We start from the raw sequence: 26,640 nt of genomic DNA on the forward strand, positions 1-26,640 counted from the left end.
AAAAATACTCTAGATGGGATCTATAGCAGAATAACTGAGGCAGAAGAGTGGATAAGTGACCTGGAAGATAAAATAGTGGAAATAATTACTGCAGAGCAGAATAAAGAAAAAAGAATGAAAAGAACTGAGGACAGTCTCAGAGACCTCTGGGATAACATTAAACACAACAACATTTGAATTATAGGGGTTCCAGAAGAAGAAGAGAAAAAGAAAGGGACTGTGAAAATATATGAAGAGATTATAGATGAAAACTTCCCTAATATGGGAAAGGAAATAGTTAATCAAGTCCAGGAAGCACAGCAAGTCCCGTACAGGATAAATCCAAGGAGAAATACGCCAAGACACATATTAATCAAACTGTCAAAAATTAAATACAAAGAAAACATATGAAAAGCAGCAAGGGAAAAACAACAAATAAGACACAAGGGAATCCCCATAAGGTTAACAGCTGATCTTTCAGCAGAAACTCTGCAAGCCAAAAGGGACTGCCAGGACATATTTAAAGTGATGAAGGAGAAAAACCTGCAACCAAGATTACCCTACCCAGCAAGGATCTCATTCAGATTTGATGGAGAAATTAAAACCTTTACAGACAAGCAAAAGCTGAGAGAGTTCAGCACCACCAAACCAGCTTTACAACAAATGCTAAAGGAACTTCTCTAGGCAAGAAACACAAGAGAAGGAAAAGACCTACAATAACGAAGCCAAAACAATTAAGAAAATGGGAATAGGAACATACATATCAATAATTACCTTAAATGTAAATAGACTAAACACTCCCACCAAAAGACACAGATTGGTTGAGTGGATACAAAAATAAGAACCATATATATGCTGTCTACAAGAGACCCACTTCAGATGTAGACACACATACAGACTGAAAGTAAGGGGATGGAAAAAGATTTTCCATGCAAATGGAAACCAAAAGAAAGCTGGAGTAGCAATTCTCATATCAGACATAATAGACTTTAAAATAAAGACTATTACAAGAGACAAAGAAGGACACTATATAATGATCAAGGGATCGATCTAAGAAGAAGATATAACAATTGTAAATATTTATGCACCCAACATAGGAGCACCTCAATACATAAGGCAAATACTAACAGCCATAAAAGGGGAAATCGACAGTAATACATTCATAGTAGGGGATGTTAACACCCCACTTTCACCAATGGACAGATGATCCAAAATGAAAATAAATAAGGAAAACAAGCTTTAAATGATACATTAAACAAGATGGACTTAATTGATATTTATAGGACATTCCAGCCAAAAACAACAGAATACACATTTTTCTCAAGTGTTCATGGAACATTCTCCAGGATAGATCATATCTTGGGTCACAAATCAAGCCTTGGTAAATTTAAGGAAATTGAAATTGTATCAAGCATCTTTGCCGACCACAACGCTATGACACGAGATATCAATTACAGGAAAAGATTTGTAAAAAATACAAACACATGGACGCTAAACAATACACTATTTAACAAAGAAGTGATCACTGAAGAAATCAAAGAGGAAATAAATAAATACCTAGAAACAAATGTCAATGGAGACACAATGAACCAAAACCTATGGGTTGTAGCAAAAGCAGTTCTAAGAGGGAAATTTATAGCAATACAATCCTACCTTAAGAAACAGGAAACATTTTGAATAAACAACCTAAACTTGCACCTAAAGCAATTAGAGAAAGAAGAACAAAAAACCCCCAAAGTTAGCAGAAGGAAAGAAATCATAAAAATCTCATCAGAAATAAATGAAAAAGAAATGAAGGAAACAATAGCAAAGATCAATAAAACTAAAAGCTGGTTCTTTGAGAAGATAAACAAAATTGATAAACCATTAGCCAGACTCATCAAGAAAAAAGGTAGAAGACTCAAATCAGTAGAATTAGAAATGAAAAAGGAGAAGTAACAACTGACACTGCAAAAATACAAAAGATCATGAGAGATTACTATAAGCAACTCTATGCCAATAAAATCGACAACCTGGAAGAAATGGACAAATTCTTAGAAATGCACAACCTGCCAAGACTGAATCAGGAAGAAATAGAAAATATGAACAGACCAATCACAAGCACTGAAATTGAAACTGTGATTAAAAATCTTCCAACAAACAAAAGCCCAGGACCAGATGGCTTCACAGGGGAATTCTATCAAACATTTAGAGAAGAGCTAACACCTATCCTTTTCAAACTCTTCCAAAATATAGCAGAGGGAGGAACACTCGCAAACTCATTCTACGAGGCCACCATCACCTTGATACCAAAACCAGACAAGGATGTCACAAAGAAAGAAAATTACAGGTCAATATCACTGATGAACATAGATGCAAAAATTCTCAACAAAATACTAGCAAACAGAATCCAACAGCACATTAAAAGGATCATACACCATGATCAAGTGGGGTTTATTCCAGGAATGCAAGGATTCTTCAATATATGCAAATCAATCAACGTGATACACCATATTAACAAATTGAAGGAGAAAAACGATTTGATCATCTCAATAGATGCAGAGAAAGCTTTTGACAAAATTCAACACCGATTTATGATAAAAACCCTGCAGAAAGTAGGCATAGAGGGAACTTTCCTCAACATAATAAAGGCTATATATGACAAACCCACAGCCAACATCGTCCTCAATGGTGAAAAACTGAAAGCATTTCCACTAAGTTCAGAAACAAGACAAGGTTGCCCACTCTCACTACTCTTATTCAACATAGTTTTGGAAGTTTTAGCCACAGCAATCAGAGAAGAAAAGGAAATAAAAGAAATCCAAGTCGGAAAAGAAGTAAAGCTGTCATTGTTTGCAAATGACATGATACTATACATAGAAAATCCTAAAGATGTTACCAGAAAACTACTAGAGCTAATCAATGAATTTGGTAAAGTAGCATGATACAAAATTAATGCACCAAAATCTCTGGCATTCCTATACACTAAGGATGAAAAATCTGAAAGAAAACACTCCCATTTACCATTGCAACAGAAAGAATAAAATATCTAGGAATAAACCTACCTAAGGAGACAAAAGACCTGTATGCAGAAAATTATAAGACACTGATGAAAGAATTTAAAGATGATACAAACAGATGGAGAGATATACCACGTCCTTGGATTGGAAGAATCAATATTGTGAAAATGACTCTACTACCCAAAGCAATCTACAGATTCAATGCAATGTCTATCAAACTACCACGGGCATTTTTCACAGAACTAGAACAAAAAATTTCACAATTTGTATGGAAACACAAAAGAGCCCAAATAGCCAAAGCAATGTTGAGAACGAAAAACGGAGCTGGAGGAATCAGCCTCCCTGACTTCAGACTCTACTACAAAGCTACAGTAATCAAGACAGTATGGTACTGGCACAGAAACAGAGATAGATCAATGGAACAGGATAGAAAGCCCAGAGATAAACCCATGCACATATGGTCACCTTATCTTTGATAAAGGAGGCAGGAATGTACAGTGGAGAAAGGACAGCCTCTTCAATAAGTGGTGCTGGGAAAACTGGACAGGTACATGTAAAAGTATGAGATTACATCACTCCCTAACACCATACACAAAAATCAGCTCAAAATGGATTAAAAATCTAAATGTAAGGCTAGAAACTATCAAACTCTTAGAGGAAAACATAGGCAGAACACTCTATGACATAAATCACAGCAATATCCTTTTTGGCCCACCTCCTAGAGTAATGGAAATAAAAACAAAAATAAACAAATGGGACCTAATGAAACTTCAAAGCTTTTGCACAACAAAGGAAACCATAAAGAAGACCAAAAGAGGACCCTCAGAATGGGAGAAAATATTTGCAAATGAAGCAACTGCCAAAGGATTAATCTCTAAAATTTATAAGTAGCTCATGCAGCTCAATAACAAAAAAACAAACAACCCAATGCAAAAATGGGCAGAAGACCTAAATAGACATTTCTCCAAAGAAGATATACAGACTGCCAACAAACACATGAAAGAATGCTCAACATCATTAATCATTAGAGAAATGCAAATCAAAACTACAATGAGATATCATCTCACACCAGTCAGAATGGCCATCATCAAAACATCTAGAAATAATAAATGCTGGAGAGGGTGTGGAGAAAAGGGAACACCCTTGCACTGCTGGTGGGAATGTGAATTGGTTCAGCCACTATGGAGAACAGTATGGAGGTTCCTTAAAAAACTACAAATATAACTACCATATGACCCAGCAATCCCACTACTGGGCATATACCCTGAGAAAACCAAAATTCAAAAAGAGCCATGTACCAAAATGTTCATTGCAGCTCTATTTACAATAGCCCGGAGATGGAAACAACCTAAGTGCCCATCATTGGATGAATGGATAAAGAAGATGTGGCACATGTATACAATGGAATATTACTCAGCCATAAAAAGAAACGAAATTGAGCTATTTGTAATGAGGTGGATAGACCTAGAGTCTGTCATACAGAGTGAGGTAAGTCAGAAAGGGAAAGACAAATACCGTATGCCAACACATATATATGGAATTTAAGGAAAAAAAAATGTCATGAAGAACCTAGGGGTAAGACAGGAATAAAGACACAGACCTACTAGAGAATGGACTTGAGGATATGGGGAGGGGGAAGGGTAAGCTGTGACAAAGCGCGAGAGAGGCATGGGCATATATACACTACTAAACGTAAGGTAGATAGCCAGTGGGAAGCAGCCGCATAGCACAGGGAGATCAGCTTGGTGCTTTGTGACTGCCTGGAGGGGTGGGATATGGAGAGTGGGAGGGAGGGAGACACAAGAGGGAAGAGATATGGGAACATATGTATATGTATAACTGAATCACATTGTTATAAAGCAGAAGCTAACACACCATTGTAAAGCAATTATACTCCAATAAAGATGTAAAAAAAAAACAAAAAACCATGTATCCCTATGTTCATTGTAGCACTATTCACAATAGCCACGACATGGAAACAACCTAAATGTCTATGAACAGATGAATAGATAAAGAAGATGTAGTACATATAATACAGTGGAATACCATAGAAAAGCCATAAAAAAGAACGAAACAATGCCATTTGCAGCAACATGGATGGACCTGGAGATGATCAAACTAACTGAAGTAAGTCAGAAATAGACAAATAACATATGATATCGCTATTATGTGGAATCTAAAATAGGACACAAATGAACTTATCTATGAAACAGAAACACACTCACGAACATAGAGAAGAGACTTGTCGTTGCCAAGGGGGAGGGGGTGGGGGGAGGGTTGGAGTGGGAGGTTGGGCTGAGCAGATATAAGCTATTATATATAGAATGGATAAACAAGGTCCTACTGTATAGCATGGAGAACTATATTCAATATCCTATGATAAACCATAATGGAAAAGAATATTAAAAGAAAGAAGGTATACATATGTATAACTGAATCACTTTGCTGTATAGTAGAAATTAACACAACTTTGTAAATCAACTATACTTCAATAAAAAATATTTTAAAAAGTACAGTCAAAATCTAATTGGATTTCCTACATATAATAGTGTTTTTCATACTACTTTGTGAGTATAGATTCAGTTCATAAATTCCAAGAATTATATTTTCTATGCGTGTCACCTGTCTCAGTATTACTTTCGATAGCTAAGAGGCTACATGTTGAAGCACCACTTGTTTGAAAACTATCCAACGTAAGAATAGGATTATTATTTAGTAAGTGAACACTTTTATTTATTTTTTATTCTTTTTAACATCTTTATTGGAGTATAATTGCTTTACAATGTTGTGTTAGTTTCTGCTTTATAACAAAGTGAATCAGCTATACATATACATATATCCCCATATCTCTTCCCTCTTGCATCTCCTTCCCACCCTCTTTTATCCCACCCCTCTAAGTGGTCACAAAGCACCAAGCTGATCTCCCTGTGCTATGTGACTGCTTCCCACTAGCTATCTATTTTACATTTGGTAGCATATATAAGTCTATGCCACTGTCTCACTTTGTCCCAGCTTACCCTTCCCCCTCCCCGTGTCCTCAAGTCCATTCTCTATGGGATTGCATCACAAAATAGTTCAGTAGAAACTGAATTATTTAATACAACTACTTTGTCAACACTCCCATGTGACAGAAATTTCTAGAAAAAATGTCTTTTGGTTTGTTTAAAATGGTATGAACATTTGGTAATATAAAAAAGCATACACTCAATAAAGAAAAGCATATCCTGCACAAGGAAAAAGTTGATAGGATCAAGAACTTTCTTTCAAACTATTTCCTTTCTGCAAATATTTTTTGACCACTGGAGACAGAATATCATCCTGCTCAAAAGAACAGTTTTTAAAAAATATTACACATTCAAAAGTAGTATATAAAATCTCCAAAAACTTTTAAAAATTTTAGAAAAGGCATAGCATCTGCAAATTAGTTCAGCAAAGACCTTGTCAAAGACAACAACAAAAAAAAAACAATTATATTTCCGGAAGCACTGACTATTTACCTAAATTACCATCATCAGGAACACCAGCTGCAACTATACTCCTCAGATTTTTGCTGTAGGCAATTTAAATCTTAGAACTACTTTTGGGAAGGTGATCCAAGAAAATGAAATAAGAACTAATTGTTGCATTAAGCTTATTGTGGCACAGGGAAAAGAAAAATTACAAAGTCATTTAGTAAGAGGGCATGTCCCACTAAAAGCCTGTATTATCTAAGTTCTAAGGGATCATATTCATAAATCTTCTATGTACTTTCTTGTTTTATTTAATAATGTTGCTTGTTTACTTCATAATGTTGTCCTGTGTTTATTGAGAACTCATCTTTTTCATTCTCCTCCAACTGTACAACTCCTCTCCAGCTTCAGACTTTGCAGAGTCTGCAAACTTTGCTATGTATCAGTTATTTGAGAAGTTTATAAATGATCCAGGCTCTCAAAGCCCAACTCTAAAAGTCTGATTCAGCATCTCTGAGGGGAAACCAGAAAAAGCTACTCTAAAAATAACAAAGAACAACAGCTACAAAACAAAGACAAACAAAAGACACTCAAAATGATTCTCATATGTTTGAAATACAATCTTTGAAGTCTTTGTACTGGTTTTTCCGGGTATACCTTTTACTTTTCACAAAATATAATAATATGTTTTTTAAAAATGAAGTAGCAATAAGGGACAATGTAAGTAATTAATCATAATTAAGTATTGCAAGTGTCAGTCTTGGTAGATGCATGTGGTGAACCTTCCTATCTATTTCCCAAAGCACTACAAGCAGTGATAAGGCTGCTTGCAAGATCCATTACCAAACTTCGGATGAAGTGGAATAATAGTTCCAATATACTGTAAATATCTCGTATCTCATTTATCTATGTTAACTGACTAAAGCTTTGTATCTATATAGTACATAGTTAACATGTCACAAAAACTTACTATAAAACTGTTCACTACTTAGAAGAATAAATTCATATTCCATTAAATAAGGATCATCACCATTTTAATGGTCTACATGTTGCTTTTTAATAGCCATATAAGTAACCAGAAAATTAAATAGGTCTTTTATCTAATACATATTTTCACATTTGAATGTACTCCTGGCAGTAGATAAGTGGGAGAGCTGCAACTGATCAGGTTCCATTAACGTGAGATTGCTTGTGAAGTAGTACATTTTCTAATATCTCGCGTGGAAATATTATGCAAATTATTTGTAAATGTAAAACCCTCAAGAGCAAAGCTACATTAACTGTTCCTATTGTGAAGGTATGCTCAATAATTTACAACCCATCAATGGCTGAATTGGAAATAAATTGTTTCTCTGCAGTTTCAAAATGCAGTAGAAATGTAAACAGCACCATCTTCTGGATTATACAAATTCCATAATTGTTTTAGAAGATGCAATCCACATGTTCTCTTAAACAGATACCTAACATATTAAACATCATATGTGTATACTGCATATTATGAAGCTTCTACCTTTATTTTTAAAAGTGACAATTGGAGATACTAGAAATAATATGTTGATAAAATATAAGCATTTTTGTATACATTAATTTGAATATTGAATTATAATCCAAGTATAAATTCTTTAGAACATAATCAATAAGAGAATATAATTCTGATCTTATTGATTTCATCCTTCCATAGCCATTGTCAGTACATAAAGTATCCTAAGTGGAGAAAAAAGCATTTCATAACTTGAACATTTCATTAAAATATAAATCAGAAAAGAGACATAATATCAATATGTACAGTCAATGCTCTCATCTGAAAACGCAAACTCCAATAAATGATTCCCCCAAACTCCAATAGCTAAAAGAAAGTTATTTTACCATTTCCTTATCTCACTGATAATTAGCCTTAACAGGAAGAAAGTATTCAAGGATATTGTGTGCCTTGCAATATTGTTATGTTTTCAACTGAAATATAATTCTAGTGATTTAATTTTACATCTGCCAATAAAAGGAGTAAATTTGTAATATCTTTATTCTTTAGCTCAAAGAGAGTTGTAAGAAAAGCTAAGGAAATTAAGAGGAAAAACCAAGATACAAAGATTAGAAAGATAGGTAACATCAAGAATATAATTAATAAAATATTTTATTTTTATTCACTTTGTCATTTCCCCAACAAATACTTTTTCACTTTCTTCTGTGCCCTATGGCTGGCCCTCACCTTTCTTCTAGTCATTAGTCATCTCCTGTTGTTAGTTTATTTCCTCCTCAGGCTGGACAGTAGGACGTTGCCCTTTGAGCACTGCCTCCTTAGTGTTCTCAATGATATGGGAGTCCCTTCATCTACCTTGATTAAAAAGTTAACCTTAGATCAACCCAACTCTCCTACTTCTTTTTCAGCTTTGACTGCGCTGAACAGTGCAGGCACTGAAGGACAGATATTGTATGATATATACCACTTTCATGTGGAATCTAAAAAGTTGAATTCATAGAAACAGAGAGTATAATTCTGGTTACCAGGAGCTGGTAGGTGGGGGAGATGGGAGATGTTGGTGAAAGGGTGCAAACTTCTAGTTAGAAGATAAAAAATTTCTGGGAATCTAATGTAAAGCATTGTGATTATAGTTATCAATACTGTACTATATACTTTAAAGTGGCTATAAGAGTAGATTTTAAATGTTCTCACCACAAAAAAGAGATGGTTAATGTTACGACATGATAGAGGTGTTAGTAACACTAGGGTGGTAATCATATTGTATTATGTAAGTATGTCAACAGGTGTACACCTTAAAGTTACACAATATCATATGTCAATTATACCTCAATAGAGTTGAAAAAAAAGAAAAGTTGAAATTGTTAAAAATGTAAAGTGTGACCTTAATTCTTTGGGTTGAGGGTTATTAGCATCAGATTTGAGGGCCTAGCCCCCCATTTCCCTAACTGAGATGTGAATGTCTGAGTACAGGGGTTCTTTGGATTGCTGATTCTGTCTCCAACTATTATTTCCTGATAAAAGGTCAAATGTTAAAAAAGAAAATAATTTACAGAGGAAAGTTGGGGAGCAGAGGCTAGCCAGTGTACAGGCCCAAAGGGAAGATAATTTATAGTAAATCTCAATACAAATGTATCAATATATATATGACAAAATGAGATCTAGGCATAAGCAAAAATTTAAACAAGATTCTTAGAAATTTAGACTTTTCTTTGAGGTCCTTCAGGAGCCTTTAAAGATGTTTAAGCAGGGGAAGAGCAAGACAAAATTTTTGTTTCATGAAGATCCTGTTTTCCAGTATAGAAATTTAAATGAAGGGAAGCAGTCTGGGAGAAAGAACCAGTGAAGAGTCTATTTGGGGAATTATTAAGGTCTGTTGGCAATTTTTGCTTGATGGTCGATTTAGGAAGAGGGGAGAGAGAATGATCCTTAGATATGAGTCCTCCGTACACAGACAATGGTACCCTAAAATAAGTTAGGGAAGAGAGAAAAGGAAAATATTAGGGAGAAATTTGATCATTCAATTATGAAAATATAGAGTTGGAGATACATACTGTTGATAATGCCTGCTGTTGATATTTCCTCTGTATATATGAGGAGAAACGATCAAATGTCAGCAACATCATGCTTATGAGCTCATTAAAACCATCTGGACCTCAGATACAGAGAATTATGTCCATTTTGTTTGCTAACTGAACACAAGGGAACAAACAAGGTCATCCAGAGAGCATATTGGAGATATATAAATGAAGGGAGCATCATGGGTAACAGGATAGCTAAAGAGAGATGCCCTTATAAGAGACCAATTGCAAAATGAGAGAAGAAGGAAAATTAGTACTATGAAATATCTGAAAAATAATTTATGAGAGGAAATATTTAAAAGTGCCCAAGGTTGTGGACACTCAGGTAACATTGGGTCAAAATTTGTCTGTAGGTACTTATTTACAAAACAGAAATAGAGTCACAGATGTAGAAAACAAACTTATGGTTACCAAGGGGGAAGGGGGGAGAGGGATACATTGGGAGACTAGGATTAACATATACACACTACTATATATAAAATAGATAACTAGTAAGAATCTTCTGTATAGCACAGGGAACTCTACTCGATACTCTGTAATGGCCTATATGGGAAAAGAATGTAAAAAAGAGTGGATATATGTATATGTATAACTGATTCACTTTGTTGTACAGTAGAAACTAACACACTGTAAATCAACTATACTCCAATAAAAATTAACTAAAAAAATGTGTCTATAGAACTTTTTTTTTTATCTATGCAAGAGCATTTCTCATGGATTTTGGGGTGTTAAAGAAGCATTCATAGTTTATGTGATAATAATTGTTTTTTCCTAAGCACACTTATTGTCTTTCACACCTTTATTCACTGCATAAGACTATACAGTGACTTATTTGATTATTACATTTGGAATGAGTAATTGAGCTTTAGCTTACCTATGTCCTTCTTCACTTTGAGAATGAGTGACTTTCATATGACTTTCCAGTGCTCTTATGTAGTGGTGCTTCCTCCTCAAGAGGGAGAGTGCTACCCTTATCAAATGACACCATGATGGGACGGGTGCATTAGTTTACTGGGACTGCTGTGAATTGGTACAGCCACTATGGAGAACAGTATGGAGGTTCCTTAAAAAACTACAAATAGAACTACCATATGACCTAGCAATCCCACTACAGGGCATATACCCTGAGAAAACCATAATGCAAAAAGAGTCATGTACCAAAATGTTCATTGCAGCTCTATTTACAATAGCCTGGAGATGGAAACAACCTAAGTGCCCATCATCGGATGAATGGATAAAGAAGATGTGGCACATGTATACAATGGAATATTACTCAGCCATAAAAAGAAACGAAATTGAGCTATTTGTAATGAGGTGGATAGACCTAGAGTCTGTCATACTTACAGATTTACAGAGTGAAGTAAGTCAGAAAGAGGAAGACAAACACATATATATGGAATTTAAGGGAAAAAAATGTCATGAAGAACGTAGGGGTAATACAGGAATAAAGACACAGACCTACTGGAGAACAGACTTGAGGATATAGGGAGGGGGAAGGGTGAGCTGTGACAAAGCGAGAGAGAGGCATGGACATATATACACTACCAAACGTAAGGTAGAGAGCTAGTGGGAAGCAGCCGCATAGCACAGGGAGATCAGCTCGGTGCTTTGTGACCGCCTGGAGGGGTGGGATACGGAGGGTGGGAGGGAGGGAGATGCAAGAGGGAAGAGATATGAGAACATATGTATATGTATAACTGATTCGCTTTGTTATAAAGCAGAAACTAACACACCATTGTAAAGCAATTATACCCCAATAAAGATGTTAAAAAAAAATGAAAAGAAAAAAAAAAGGAAGATCCACAAACTGAGTGGCAACAGAAATTTATTGCCTTATAATTCTGGAAGTTAGAAGTTGAAATCAAGATGTAAGCAGAGTTGGTTCCTTCTGAGGGCTCTGAGATAGATTTTGTCCCATGCCTCTTTCCCAGCTTCTGGTAATCTCAGGTTTTCCTTGGCTAGTAGATGGTGTTCTCCCATCTACTGAAGACTTCACATAGTCTTGCCTCTGTAATTGTGTATCTCTTTGTCCAAATTTCCCCTTTTATAAGGATATCACTCATACAGGACTAGGGTCTACTCTAACGTCCTTAACTTCACTTGATCATATACAAAGATTCTATTTCCATATAAAGTCACATTCACAGGTACTGGGGGTTTGGACTTCAACATCTTTTGGGAGGACGATTCAACTCATAACTGTGGGAAGTCTTCCTAATGTTGGTGCTCAGTATTAGCCATCAAACCTGAAGCCATATTCTCCAATTTAGTTATTGTCATCAAAATGGTTTACTTTTGGCTCCCGTAAATATATTTTCCACTTCTCAATTTGTTCAGTATTCATGTAGAAAAAGATATTTATTATTTATTTGGATCCCTCAAAGTTCCCACACATGGAAAGAATGTAGTTTGCAGAACTCTTGGGATCATCACAATGGCAGGCTGGAGCCAGTTTGTACCAGCTCACAAGAGCCAAAGTTACATTTTTGTTACATTTTTAAGAATTTTGAGAGTTAACTGCTATACACAGTTTGTACTAACACTAAGTCATACAAGCTTAACAAATATATTTAATATACACAAAAAACTCATTGCTTCCTAATTGTTTTACTGCATTTTCCTACTGTTCATGCTCTTGAGTTATTTGCCTCTATAGTATCTATGTGGTGGAAATACTACATAATACTAATGATGTGTTGCTGCACATCTCTTTCCAACTTTGTACTTAGGGACATCATAATGGTAACTGGAAACTGACCATGATAAGCATATTTACCCCACATACATTAGCAAACAATACTAATCAGGACTTTGCTTATGGTTTTGTTAAATCTCTAGACTAAAGAGTGTGATTGAGATAACACACTTAAATATATTTTGTCTGCAGTTACTTTGTAAATAACAACAAAAAAAAATTGAGAAAATAGTAATCCCGTATTCAAACACTTCTGATTCAACAAAGTAGTCACTTGCATCATTGACAAGTGAGTGAATTTCCAACATAGATTGGCATTATGTTTTGTTTTACTCACCAACATAGACAGTAATAGCAACCAACACTTACGTTGAAACTCAAAGAACCAGTTGCTAAATCTTCACTAGTACATCATAGAACAGCAAGGAGTTAATGATAGCAGGTTTAGAATTTTTTGGTAAGAATCCTGACACTACAGGTAAGTTGAAAGATGTGTGGTCAATCTAGCTTTGTTGTTTTCTTTTTGTAGTGGAAGACATTTCAGAGGTTTAAATATTCATTGAAAAGATATATGTGTGGAGATAGAGAGAGAGGGAGAGAGAGAGAGAGAGGGAGAGAGACTGAATCTGAATGGGAAGATAATATACTTGAAGAGAAGAGCTGAGAGCAAATCTGTGATGTGAGTGAAGAGTTTGGTCATGAGAGTTGGAGGCGACTTTCTTCCATCCTGAGAAGAAAGAATGAAATTATGAGTGTGTGCAGGTGTAAGCAATTTGTAATTGATATTGCAATAAATTGAGGGAATCACACCTGATGTTTTTACATTTTTCTGCAAAACAAGTTTATTACTGAAAGTGAAAAGAAAGTCAGAAAAGTAAGGAACCTTAGATGTAACAGAGTAGTTTTGAGTTACCTACAAACAGCAGTAAACCCAAATACTGGGGGGAAGTGGGGATTGAAGGCAATAATATGTAGGGCTTTTTGGGTGAGATCCTATCAATTAGAATGTTATTACCTATACTGTTTAGCCAACTCAAAGCTGAGGGGAAGAAACTGAATGGTTGGGTTGATCGTTTTTAATCAAGATAGATGAAGAGGCTCACACATCAATGAAAGGTCTAAGCTAGGCAATAGGGAAATATGTTGAAAATATGTCATGAGGAATTTCACTCTTACATTATCTTTCTCACATGGTTTATACTGTCTGAAAGAAAAAAGTTAAAAAAACTTTAAAATTTTATAGATATACATATTATAATTTCTAGAGTTATCCTTAAATAAGATCATACACGCAGCTGGTACATATATGTCATACTTAGTTCAAATTCAGAATAATATCTCCAGACTTTCCTTCAAAAAGACACTATTAAGCCATGGATATCTACTCTTTTTATTAAATACTTTTTATAGAATACTTTTAATTTCTGTTTTTCAAATTTTTATTTGATTAAAGCAAATTACCCGCAGGACCTCGTGGCACAATGGTAGCAGGTCTGACTGCTAATTAAAGGTAAATTAGTTTTAACAATAAGCAGAACATAATTAAAATGAAAAGGAATATTACTATCCATTATGGTTTCTGTTCCTAAAACAGAAACTATATTGTATTTGAATAAATATCATTTTAGGCAATTATCTCTTCTATGAGATAGAAAATAGATTATAATTAAATACCATTGTTTATTATTACTCTGCCATTCTCTTATCACAGGAAATTCTTGACAAGGAATACAACTATTTTCTACACACTGATTTTTATTTTTTTAACACATTTTCCTGACCATAGTATTCAGTTTGTCTAAAAGACTGAAATTATTATAATAGTTTATATCTATTCTTACCTGCAGGTAGTAGCAAAATACAATTAACTGGGAACAATTATCTTCTTTGCTATCAGGACTTTTACTATAAAATACATGCTTAGATGCAAGATTTGTCTATTCCTTAGGATAGAGTTACTTTTTTTTTCTGTAAGTTTATGCAAACGGATCAATAACGCTAAATTAATGGCTCTTAAATTGTGGTTCCCAGAGGAGTAACTTCAGTCTTGGAACTTAATAGAAATGCAAATTCATAGACCTCACTTTAGTCTTAGCACACTGTTTTAGAAGCCTTTCAGGTGATTCTGGAGCATACTGAAGGTTGAGAATCACAGCTACAAGTCAAGGTTGTGCAATAGAAATTTCTTTGATGATGGAATTGTTCTATATCTGCACTTTCCAATGCAGTATCCAGTAGCCACATATGCCAGTAAATGGCTAGTATGACCAGAAACTAATTTTTTTTTTTTTTTTTTGTCTGCATTGGCTCTTCATTGCTGCGTACCGGCTTTCTCTAATTGCAGCAAGTGGGGGCTACTCTTCGTTGTGGTGAGCAGGCTTCTCATTGCAGTGGTTTATCTTGTTGTGGAGCACGGGCTCTAGGCGCATGGGCTTCAGTAGTGTGGCACGCGAGCTCTAGAGCACAGGGTCAGTAGTTGTGGTGCACGGGCTTAGTTACTCCGTGGCACGTGGGATCTTCCTGGACAAGGGATTGAACTCGTGTTCCCTGCACTGGCAGGCAGAATCTTAACCACTGTGCCACCAGGGAAGTCCCCAGAAACTAATTTTTAATATTATTTAATTTTAATTTATTTAAAGTTAAAAATCCATATGTGGCCAATGGCTATTGTTTTGGACAGCACAAGTCTGAGTAAAATCCACAGTTCATGTGATTAGAATCACAGAAGGTTAGATTCTAAAGGAAATGTAAACTTATTACATCTTTCAATCACAATTGGAATTCTTGATGTTATAATTTACTAAAAGAAAAAAATAATAACCCATTACAATTTTGATCCTAGCAAAATTATGATAATAGCAAAATTTATGAAGCGAAATTGACTACACGATGTTTATATTTTTTAACAAAAAATGTTGTATCTGAGTGTGGAAGGCAGAAAGCTCAGATCGTGTACATTCCCTGTATAATCCTCTCTCTTTAAGTGAGGTTGGGGCCAGTGAATGTGATGGACTCATGTTCATGGTTAGGTTAAAGATAAATAGATTTTGGGCTTCCCTGGTGGCGCAGTGGCTGAGAGTCCGCCTGCCGATGCAGGGGACACAGGTTCGTGCCCCGATCAGGGAAGATCCCACATGCCGCAGAGTGGCTGGGCCTGTGAGCCATGGCCGCTGAGCTTGCACGTCCGGAGCCTGTGCTCCGCAATGGGAGAGGCCACAGCAGTGAGAGGCCAGCATACAGGAAAAAAAAAAAAAAAAAGATAAATGGATTTTGCTGATGCAATAAATGTTCTTAAGCATTTGATAGTAAGTTAATCAAAAGAGAGATGATTCTGAATGAGACTGTCAGGTGAGCTTTTAAGGGAGAAGGTCAGAACCATAACCAAGTGGGATTTATTACTGGGATGCAAGAACAGGTCAATATATGAAAATCAATTAGGCAATAGCACCAAAAAGAATAAATTACTTAGGGATACACTTTACCAAGGACATTAAAGACTTGTATAATGAAAACAACCAAACACTGATGAAACAAATTAAAGAAGGTACAAATCAATGGAAAGACACCTGTGTCCATGGAACAGAAGACTTAGCATTGTTAAAATGTTTCCTCTAACCAAACCTATCTATAGATTCAATGCAATACCTATCAAAATCCCAATGGCATAATTTACATAGAGAAAATCTTAAAAGTCATATGGAACCACAAGGACCCTGAATAGCCAAAGCAATCTTCAGCAAGAACAAAACTGGTGGCATCACATTTCCTGATTTCAAAATATATTACAAAGTTACAGTAATTAAAACAGTATGATATTGGCATAAAGTCAGACTTAAAGACCAATGGAACAGAATAAAGAACCCAGAAAATAGTTATGTGTATACTGTCAACTAATCTTTGACAAGGGTGTCAAAAATACACAATGGAAACTTTATACTCTGAAGAACAAATGGTGTTAAGAAAATTGGATATTAATATGCAAAAGAATGAAACTGGATGCTTATCTTACACCATACACAGAAATTAATTCAAAATAGATTAAAGACTTAACTGTAAGAAGTGAAAGTGTAAAACTCCTAAAAGAAAACATAAGGGAAAAAAGTTCATGACATTGGTCATGAAACAAGATACAAAGGCAAAAATAGACAAGTGAGACCACACAGACTAAAAAGCTTTTGCACAGAAAAGGAAACAATCAACAGAGTGAAATTAGAAAATAGTTATTGTAAAATACCTCACATATACTGAGTATTTAATATATGCTAAATCTGGTTCTAAGTATTTTCCATTAATTAATTAATTTAATTAATAATGAAAAACCACTGAATGATGAGCACTATTGTTAAATTTTCTTCTTGGGGATTGGGCAAACAGATATAAGGTAATTTATCCAAAATTACACAAGTAATAAGTCAAGGATTTGACAGTAGGGAATGTGACTACAGAGTCTTTTTGCTTACCCAGGGCTCTATTTTGCCTCTCAAAGAAACAGTTATCCACCTCATTACAAATAGCTCAATTTCGTTTCTTTTTATGGCTGAGTAATATTCCATTGTATATATGTGCCACATCTTCTTTATCCATTCATCCGATGATGGACACTTAGGTTGTTTCCATCTCTGGGCTACTGTAAATAGAGCTGCAATGAACATTTTGGTACATGACTCTTTTTGAATTATGGTTTTCTCAGGGTATATGCCCAGTAGTGGGATTGCTGGGTCATATGGTAGTTCTATTTGTAGGACTTGAGACTATGGGGAGGGGGATGGGTAAACGGTGACAAAGCAATAAAGAGGCATGGACATATATACACTACCAAACGTAAGGTAGATAGCTAGTGGGAAGCAGCCGCATAGCACAGGGAGATCAGCTCGGTGCTTTGTGACCACCTGGAGGGGTGGGATAGGGAGGGTGGGAGGGAGGGAGATGCAAGCGGGAAGAGATATGGGAATATATGTATATATATAACTGATTCATTTTGTTGTGAAGCTGAAACTAACATACCATTGTAAAGCAATTATACTCCAATAAAGATATTAAAAAAAAAAAAAAGAAACAGTTAATTTGGGAATGTGGGAGAAAAGCTGTTTGTCTCATTGAGAAAACTGCTGAGATTATGTCTGAAGAAAAAAGACATTTTTAATTGTAGAACACAGTAGTGTGAGAGATGTTGATTTTAAGGACTATTTCTTAAAAGATGCAATTTTTTGATAAGGATAATAAATGTTTATTGTTGTTTTAAGCCACTAAGTTTTCAATAATTTTGTTATACAGTGATAGGGTATCAATACAGTAAGCATCCTCCATATGGATGTATCATAATTTATTTAACATTCCCCTCTAGTTGGACATTTAGGTTGTTTCTAGTTTTATCCCATTATAGGCAATTATGTAATTCTTTAGGATAAATTTCTAGAAATAGAATTGCTAGAACTCATATTTTATTTTATTTTTATTTCTTATTTATTTTTGGCTGTGTTGGGTCTTTGTTGCTGCGTGCGGGCTTTCTCTAGTTGTGGCGAGTGGGGGCTACTCTTCACTGTAGTGCATGGGCTTCTCATTGCGGTGTCTTCTCTTGTTGTGGAGCATGGGCTCTAGGCACACAGGCTTCAGTAGTTGTAGTATGTGGGCTCAGTAGTTGTGTCTCGCGGGCTTTAGAGCACAGGCTCAGTAGTTGTGGCACACAGGTTTAGTTGCTCCATGGCACGTGAGATCTTCCCAGACCAGGGCTCGAACCCATGTCCCCTACATTGGCAGGCGGATTCTTAACCACTGCACCACCAGGGAAGTCCCTAGAATTCATATTTTAAATTATGATAAACGTTGGCAAACTACATTCTAAAAAGGTCAAAAATTCTACTATTTCACACTTCCACCTAAGTGTATTACAGTGCTTATTTCTCCATGCTCTTGCCAACAGTGGATATTTTTAATAGTGCTAATCTTAGGTGACAAATGACATGTCATTTTAAGTGTATTAGTGATGAGAAGATAGTTATGCCAGGAGTTTATTGGCTATTTGCATTTCATGATTTGTCTTTTCATGTTCTTTGGTCAGTCATCAATTTAATCTTGATATGAAGGGATTATGTATAGACTATGGATATTAACTTTTTCTCATGTACCTGGCAGATATTTTTTCCAGTTTTATGGAGAAATAACTGATATACATCACTGCATAAGTTTAAGGTGTGCAGCATGATGGTTTGATTTACATATATTACCACAATAAAGTGAAATCATTACCACAATAGATTTAGTTAACATCTATCATCAAAGATGCAATGATTTTGATGGTAAAATGGAAAATAAGATAATACTTATAGAATGGTAGATAATCAAATAAAATTGACAAATTTAGCAGAGTTGGGAAAGTTTAGAATAGATGTTCTATGATGTTCAGTAAGTCTTCAAAAAGAGAAGGGTAGTTACTGTTCAAAATGGACAAAACAGAACCATAAATATTACACATAAAACCTAAATCATAACAGCCAGATATTATAAAGTGGACTGAGATAAGAAGGTCTTGCTGGTGGTTTAAAACTGGCCACTGAACCCAGGAGAAGCACATGGATTTTCCAAAAAGTAAATGTCACAGGTCTTTTAATTTGAGATGTGTGATCTAGGGGTCTGCGAGCAAATTTCCCTATTAGCACCCAGTTAGGTTGTAAAGAATAAGAGTGGAAAAGATGCTAAGGAGAAATGAGTCTGACATTTCACTTTTGTTGCTTACAACCTAGCTCATATAAAAGGCAAATGGATAGAATTGAACTGTAATAAATAAGAGTTCACAGCTACAAAATTTTACAAAAAAGTTACAAGACAAAAAGTTGTTTGTTAAAAAAAGAGATGATACAAAACAAAGAGAAAAGGAAAAAATCAAAAGACACTTGGAAAATAGAAACTGAGCATCAAAAAAGCATAAACTAAAAAAATACTTTTCTACAAAATCAAGACAGTACAGACCATTTTACTAAACCTAATAAGAGGTAAAGTAAGATACAATTATCTGGAGAAGATATTGCAGTAGGAAAAAGAAGGAGAGGGAGGAGGAGAAGAGGAGGGGGAGGGGGAGGGAGAGAGAGAGGAAGAGGGAGATCGATAGGAAGGTGGAAGTTTTCAAGAAAACAAATAGAATAGGAAAATAAAAACATTACAAGGTGAAAGTCACATTGAAAACAAAAATTTCAATAAATATAAATAGAAACTTACAACAAAACAATGTATAGACTTATGAAATGGAATGGTTAATTTTATGTATCAATTTAATGACATGTAGTACCCAGATATTTGGTCAAACATTATTCTTGGTGTTTCTGCAAGGAAGTTTTTGGATGAGACTAACAATTTAATCAGTTGAATAAAGTAGATTATCCTCCATAATGTGAGTGGGACTCGTTCAGTCAGTTGAAGACCTGAAGAGAACAACAAAAAAATGACCCTTCCTGGAGTAAGAGGGGCATTCTCCAGCCTTTGGAGTTCATGTGGACTGCTGACTCTTCTGGGTCTGTGTCTGCTGACCTTCAGGTTGGAACTTTACTATCAACTCTCTTGGGTCTTCAGCCCATGGGCCCATGCTACATATTTGAACTTGCCAGTTTCCACAACTGCTTGAATCATTTCCTTATAATAAATCTCTCTCTCTCTCTCTGTCTCTCACACACACACACACACACATACACACATACACACACACACACACACACCTCCTATTGATTCTGTTTCTCTAGAGAACCCTAATACACAAAATTCACATGCTTTTGCTTTTCCAATGGAAAGGAAAGCAAGGCTTAAGCTAGTTCCAGCTTTGACCATGGAGAAGTAAATAGGCAAGTGACTTACTCTCCTACAAAAGTATCAACCACAATACTGTATAAAATTTATGCATCCACTGGCTTCAGCCCTCAGGCAATAGAAGGTAGAAGATTGTGATCCTAGAGGGATAGGAATCACAAGAAGTAAGCTCCACACAATATTATGCCTGGGGGCACTTTTCAAATCACAGCAAAGGAAATGAAACTCAATCACAAAGCAATGTTCTTAATGAGTAAAATAAATAAAGATCAGAGATTGGGGTTCTTGAGGCATCTAGAATTTGAGGGACAATTAACCAAATAAGTTAGTTGTACAAGTAGGAAGATCCCCGAAACTGTTTCTTTCAACCTGCATTCCAATATTAAGTTACACAATACCATGAACAACATTATGCAAGGTTTGACAGAAAACAGTATTAGAAGGTTGTGAGGACAATAGAAATTATATAAGATGTACAACTGTATAGAGACATTGATAATCTTATCATGTAACATTAAGTGACCTTGCTGTAGAACACACAAGTTTTTCAAGCACACATGGAACATTCACAAAGGTGAACCATTGTGTGGAACATGAAACAAGTCTTGATAAATTTCAAAGAATTTTAATCACAGAAAATATATACCCTGACCAAAATGAAATGAAATGAAAATCAACAACAAAAGTATCTGGAAAATTCTCAAACAGTTAAAAACTAAGCAGTACAATTGTATTTAGTCACAAATAAGTAATAAATAAATAAAAAATATTTAAAATATTTTGAATTGCATAATAAGAACATAATCAAAATTTGTGTGATGTTTTAAAATCAATGCTTAAAGGAACTTTTATAGTTTTAAATGTTTATATTAGAATCGAAGAAAATTTTAAATCAATGGACAAAGTTTCCATCATTAGAAACTAGGCAAAGGGGAGAAATTAAACCTAAATTAAATTAAAATGTGAAATGAATAAATATGAGCTGAAACTAATAAGAAAAGGAAAAATAAGATAAAAATGAATAAAATTAAAAGCAAGTTACTTAAAAAGATTAATAAAACTGATAAAACCCTACCCAGACTTATCAAGAAAAGACTGAAAGCAAAGCATCAACCAGGACTGCAAATCTCACAAGTTTTGATATCCTCTTCCAACCTCACTAGTTGTTGGTAGAATTACTAATATAACAAATGAAAATGGGGACATCACTACAAATCCTACAAAAATTAAAAAGGTAATGAGGAAAGTGTATGTACAACTTTATGTTAATTAGTTTTACTAGTTAGAATACATGAATAAATTCCATGAAAGACACAAATTACCACACTGGCAAAAGAAGAAAGAGGAAGTCTTAAGTGCCATGTATCTATGAAAGAAATCGATATTCTAAGAATAAAAAAACTTTTATTTGAAGGAAATTTTAGATCCATATTCTTTACAAGTAATTTATTCCAAGTATTAGTAAAGACATAATGCCAGCATTACACAAAATAATTCAGATAATATAGGAAGAAGTAACATTTCCTATTTATTAAGTGGGGCCAGCAAAAAATTGACACCCATTGCTTAAACTAAGACAATGTAGAAAATTGGATAGATATATAATGTTAATGGGACTGGAAGGTTCAGTATTTTAAAGATGTCTATTCCTAACAAATCAACCTAAACATTAAAAAAATCCCATACCAAATTGAGCAGACTCTTATGTGCTAAAGAGAATTATATTAACTGGAAAGATTTTAGATTAAATTATAACTTCAAGTCTAGTTAGGAATTTAGAGAAAGCAACTAGTTGATGTATATAAATGTATATTTGTACTGTTTCAGAGTAAAACAGAGACTCCAGAACACATGGTTGCTTTAAATAATATTAGGCATAATAATTGAGTAATAACCAGGAAATGGACAAAGGAAGATTTTGGAGAAATCAAATAGATTAGGGTTTAAGGGCAGTGGGTTCAGAGTCCCAACTCCATGGCTGCCTAGTATTATTGCAAGGAGTAAGGGAGACGGCTATAAAGCACTTGGTCAATGTCCAACACATACTAAAACTTCTTATATAGAGAGTTATATTACTAATATTATGTTGGAAACAAAATGAAGGCATGGAGTCTTAAGAACTCTGAGGTTCACTTTAGTCAAACTTTGCTTTAGTTTGGGAAAGCAGAAAAAAGAAAGGAAACAATGCCATTTGCATTAATCCCATGCATATTCTTTATCTGAATAAAATATATTCAGTGAAATTGTGTTTATTAATCATAATCAAATTCCTCATAATTTATCTGAATAAGTTTATCCATAATTCTCCAGAGAAAAAAAATTCAGCATTTGTATAGAAGGCTGTGTGATTTTATTCATATTATTCCATTTGATCCAATCAAAATAATCTTAAATCATGAAGATCTATTTTGAACTTGATGACTCAAATTTAAGAATAACTTGTGCTTTATTTAGTCTTTTTCATCATATGGTTAAAGAGTGAGAATTAACTTATTTTGAATGGAAAAGATTAAGGAAAATAAAAATTTTCTTTCATGAAGAAACGTTTTATCTTCCATAGCTCAATGCTTTCCCATTCCAAGAAAAGCCAAATGGCCTTACCTGTTTCAGAAAAGCATTAATACCTATTGTGAAAAACCTTTATTAATGTTAATTGTTCTATCAAGTAGTGATTAGGGAACAGGCGGCCCAGGGGTTGAAAATGACTACTTGCAAAAAAAAGTTGTATACTTCACAGGCCTCTAAGCACGCAGCTAACCCTCCTGATTACAAAAGGTACAGAGTGCCATTAAAAGGCATCGAGATTTCCAGAAGACAATTATAAAGGCATATAACATCTGTTCTCAATCACGGGCAACAGGAGAGCAAATGGGTTCCACATAATATGTTACATACAACAAAGGAGTCCAGCTGTGTGAAGAAAAGCATGTGAAAAAGCAATGGCCAAGAAAGAACAGTGCAAAGGAAGCATTGTTACCACGGTAGTGACCCATGGCAATCTCTTTGAGTAGCTCTGTGGTGCCAAGGTCTGCTTGTTCTCCCATGAAAAGGGCCACCTATGACATCCTCAATTATAGGTACTCACAAATACTATTTATGAGACAATTTCGATTTAACATTTCAAATGACAAACTTCTAAAAAAAACTACATGGGGCAAAGCATTTTCTCAGCCCTTTGTTCTAACAGTCCAGGATCAAAATTGCCTTTATCTCCTTCTAGAAATCTATATCGTTCCAAACCATTTTGCATAATTCAAAATAGAACTATAATAGTCTCATAATAAATGTTCATATGAATAATTATTGCTGAAAATGATAATTAGGGAAAATTGTATGACCATTAACACATCTGACCCGACTACTCCTCTTTCTCTCCTCCACTCTCTCTCCCTCTCTCTTTCTCATTCTTCTTGGGTCTCAGCCCACTGCCTCCTTACTGTTCTTCCAACACAACAAGCACCTCCAACTGGGCCTTGGTATATGTTGTTCTGTCTACTTGGCATGTTCTTGACCCAGTCATCCACCAGGCTTCCTTCCTTGTCACCTGCACATATTCGCTAACATATCATCATTACAGTAAGGCCATTCCTGAAAAGCCTAATTACAATTGAACCCATTTCACACCCTTCCTATTGTTTCTAATTTAGTTTCTCACAAAGCACTAATCAGCAGCTAACATAATGTTTTTTTATTTTTTAATTTTTTTGTATTTTTTTTATTTACTGTCTTTCCTTGGAAAACATAAGCTTTGTGAAGTCAGGGGATCGGGGCTCTTTTGTTCAACACTGTATCCTTAACACCCATGGCACATGAAAAAAGCTCAAAATTATTTCTCAAATGATTGAATCACCTTAGGATTTCCTGAGCCCTATAAGTTTTAATCAGGTAGTAAAGGATTAATCCAGCAGGTTTGGGGTACTCAAACTCTGCACACTCCAAGGAAAAGACCGACTTTTGACTTGCTCCAGGGAGATAACCCCTGAGTCCTTTAGAATATCCTGCGTGATGAGAATGTCTTTGTAAGCCTGAGATGCTGGGCTATTTATAGTTTATGCTAACATGAAACTTATGTTGAAAACTTATTTTTGTGTACCTGGGATTTGGAGCCACTCTGCATCAGCTTGACCTGTCGGGGGCTGGAGTCCAGGTAACTTAGGTCAGTCACATGAGTGTCCCATGCCTACATGACAGGCTACCAATAAGAACTCTGGCTTCAAGTCTCCAGAAGGACTGAGATTCTTTGGCCACACTTTGCAAGTGTCATCACATCGTTGCTGGGAGAATTAAACGCTGTCTATTTGATTCTACTGGCAGAGGACAATCGGAAGTCAGCACCTGGTTTCTGCTGAGCTCTGCCCTAATGCACCTTTTTTCTCTTTGCTGATTTTAATTTATTCATATCCTTCCACTGCAATAAACTGTAACTGTGAGCGTAACAGCTTTTTGAATTATGTGGGTCTTTCTAGCAAATCATCAAACCTGAGAGTGGTCTTGGAAACCTCTGAGACAATAATTATATGTAGGCTTGGATAAAAATGAAACAAACATCACTTTGTAGTCCAACTAAATATTTTTTTATTTATGAACCTCAGTGTACAAGATCCATTCCAGAAAAATTATAATTTGGATTAATTTATGTGGAGAAATAATGGTCTTCCTTGCAGAAATAATAATTCATTGATTTTTGGTAAATCAATATTACAGAGTAATTAATAAAATTGATATTAGTAAAATAACAATATAATTAATTGGTTAATTTTACTTTTGACCCTGAATTTATCTGGGAAAAATATAAGTTTCATGGACATTCAAAATTAATCTAAGCCTCACCCTATGAGAAATAATGCAGAATGCCTATTACCATTCTTTCCCACCTTGAATAATTTTCAAAACCAAAGTGGAAACATGCACCTAATAAAAAAGTAAACTGTAAATTTGCAAATATAAAATAGATAAATTATTCACAATTACAAAGCCACATCTTTGTTTCAGCTTGCACTAACATCATGTGACTGTGATACCATATCAGTGATAATAAATCCAAAAGGGACTTGGATGCTACCTAGTTTCCTGACCACAAATATCCCCTTGATTAATCTGAAGCAGCCAATGACTGTCTTAGATTGTTTGCATATACATAAAGATCCAATCAACTATATTTTGTTTATCTATGAGACACCTATAAATTTGCTAATGAAATTTCATTTTGTTGAATGGATTAAAGCACAAATTTTATAGCATGCTGATCTTGTAAACATGTGCATGCATTTGAGGAAACATATTCTTGATAAGTTAGAATCTAACAAGTTTCTTAAAAAAGGAAAGAGAATACATTTTATAATTATTTGAATTAAAAATGGAAATGCAAACATCCACCAAACTTTTTTCTAATTTTCCATAATATGTCATAGACATCTTAACTTTTCTCACCTAACTCCTTTGATCCCATAAGAAGGCAGAGAAAATGACTGTTTTTAATTAAGCTCAGTGAGACTAAAATGGTGTTTGAGTACTATTTAGTATTTAGTATATTTATTGAGTTATTTAGTGTATAAATACTCTGAAAAAACTGGTACGGGAGATTTCCAGTTGCAAAATAAATGAGTCACTGATATGAAATGTACAGTGTGGGGCATACAGTCAATAACTATGTAGGATCTTTATATGGTGACATATTGTAACTAGACTTGTCCTGGTGATCATTTTGAATGTATAGAAGTACTGAAACACTATGTTGTATAACAGAATTAACACAGTGTTGTAGATCAATTACACTTCAAAAACAAACAAACAAACTCATAGAAAAAGAGATCAGATTTGTGGTTACCAGAGGCAGGGGGCGGTGGGAGGGGCAATTTGGGAAGGCTGTAAAAAGGCACAAACTTCCAATTGTATGTTACATATGAAAGTTGTTAAAAGAGCAAGTTCTCATCACAAGGAAAAATATATTTTTCTATTTCTTTAATTTTATATCTATATGAGATGATGAAAGTTCACTAAACTTTCTGTGATAATCATTTTGGGATGTAGGTAAGTTAAATTATTATGTACCTTAAACTTTTACAGGGCTCCATGTCAATTATATCTCAATAAAACTGGAAGAAAAAATACTACCAATAAAATATATAAACATATAATAGAGAGAGACGGATTTATGTATCTATCT

This window comes from Leucopleurus acutus (assembly GCF_964270905.1).
Source record: "Leucopleurus acutus genome assembly, chromosome: 3".
Classification (NCBI taxonomy): Eukaryota; Metazoa; Chordata; class Mammalia; order Artiodactyla; family Delphinidae; genus Leucopleurus; species Leucopleurus acutus.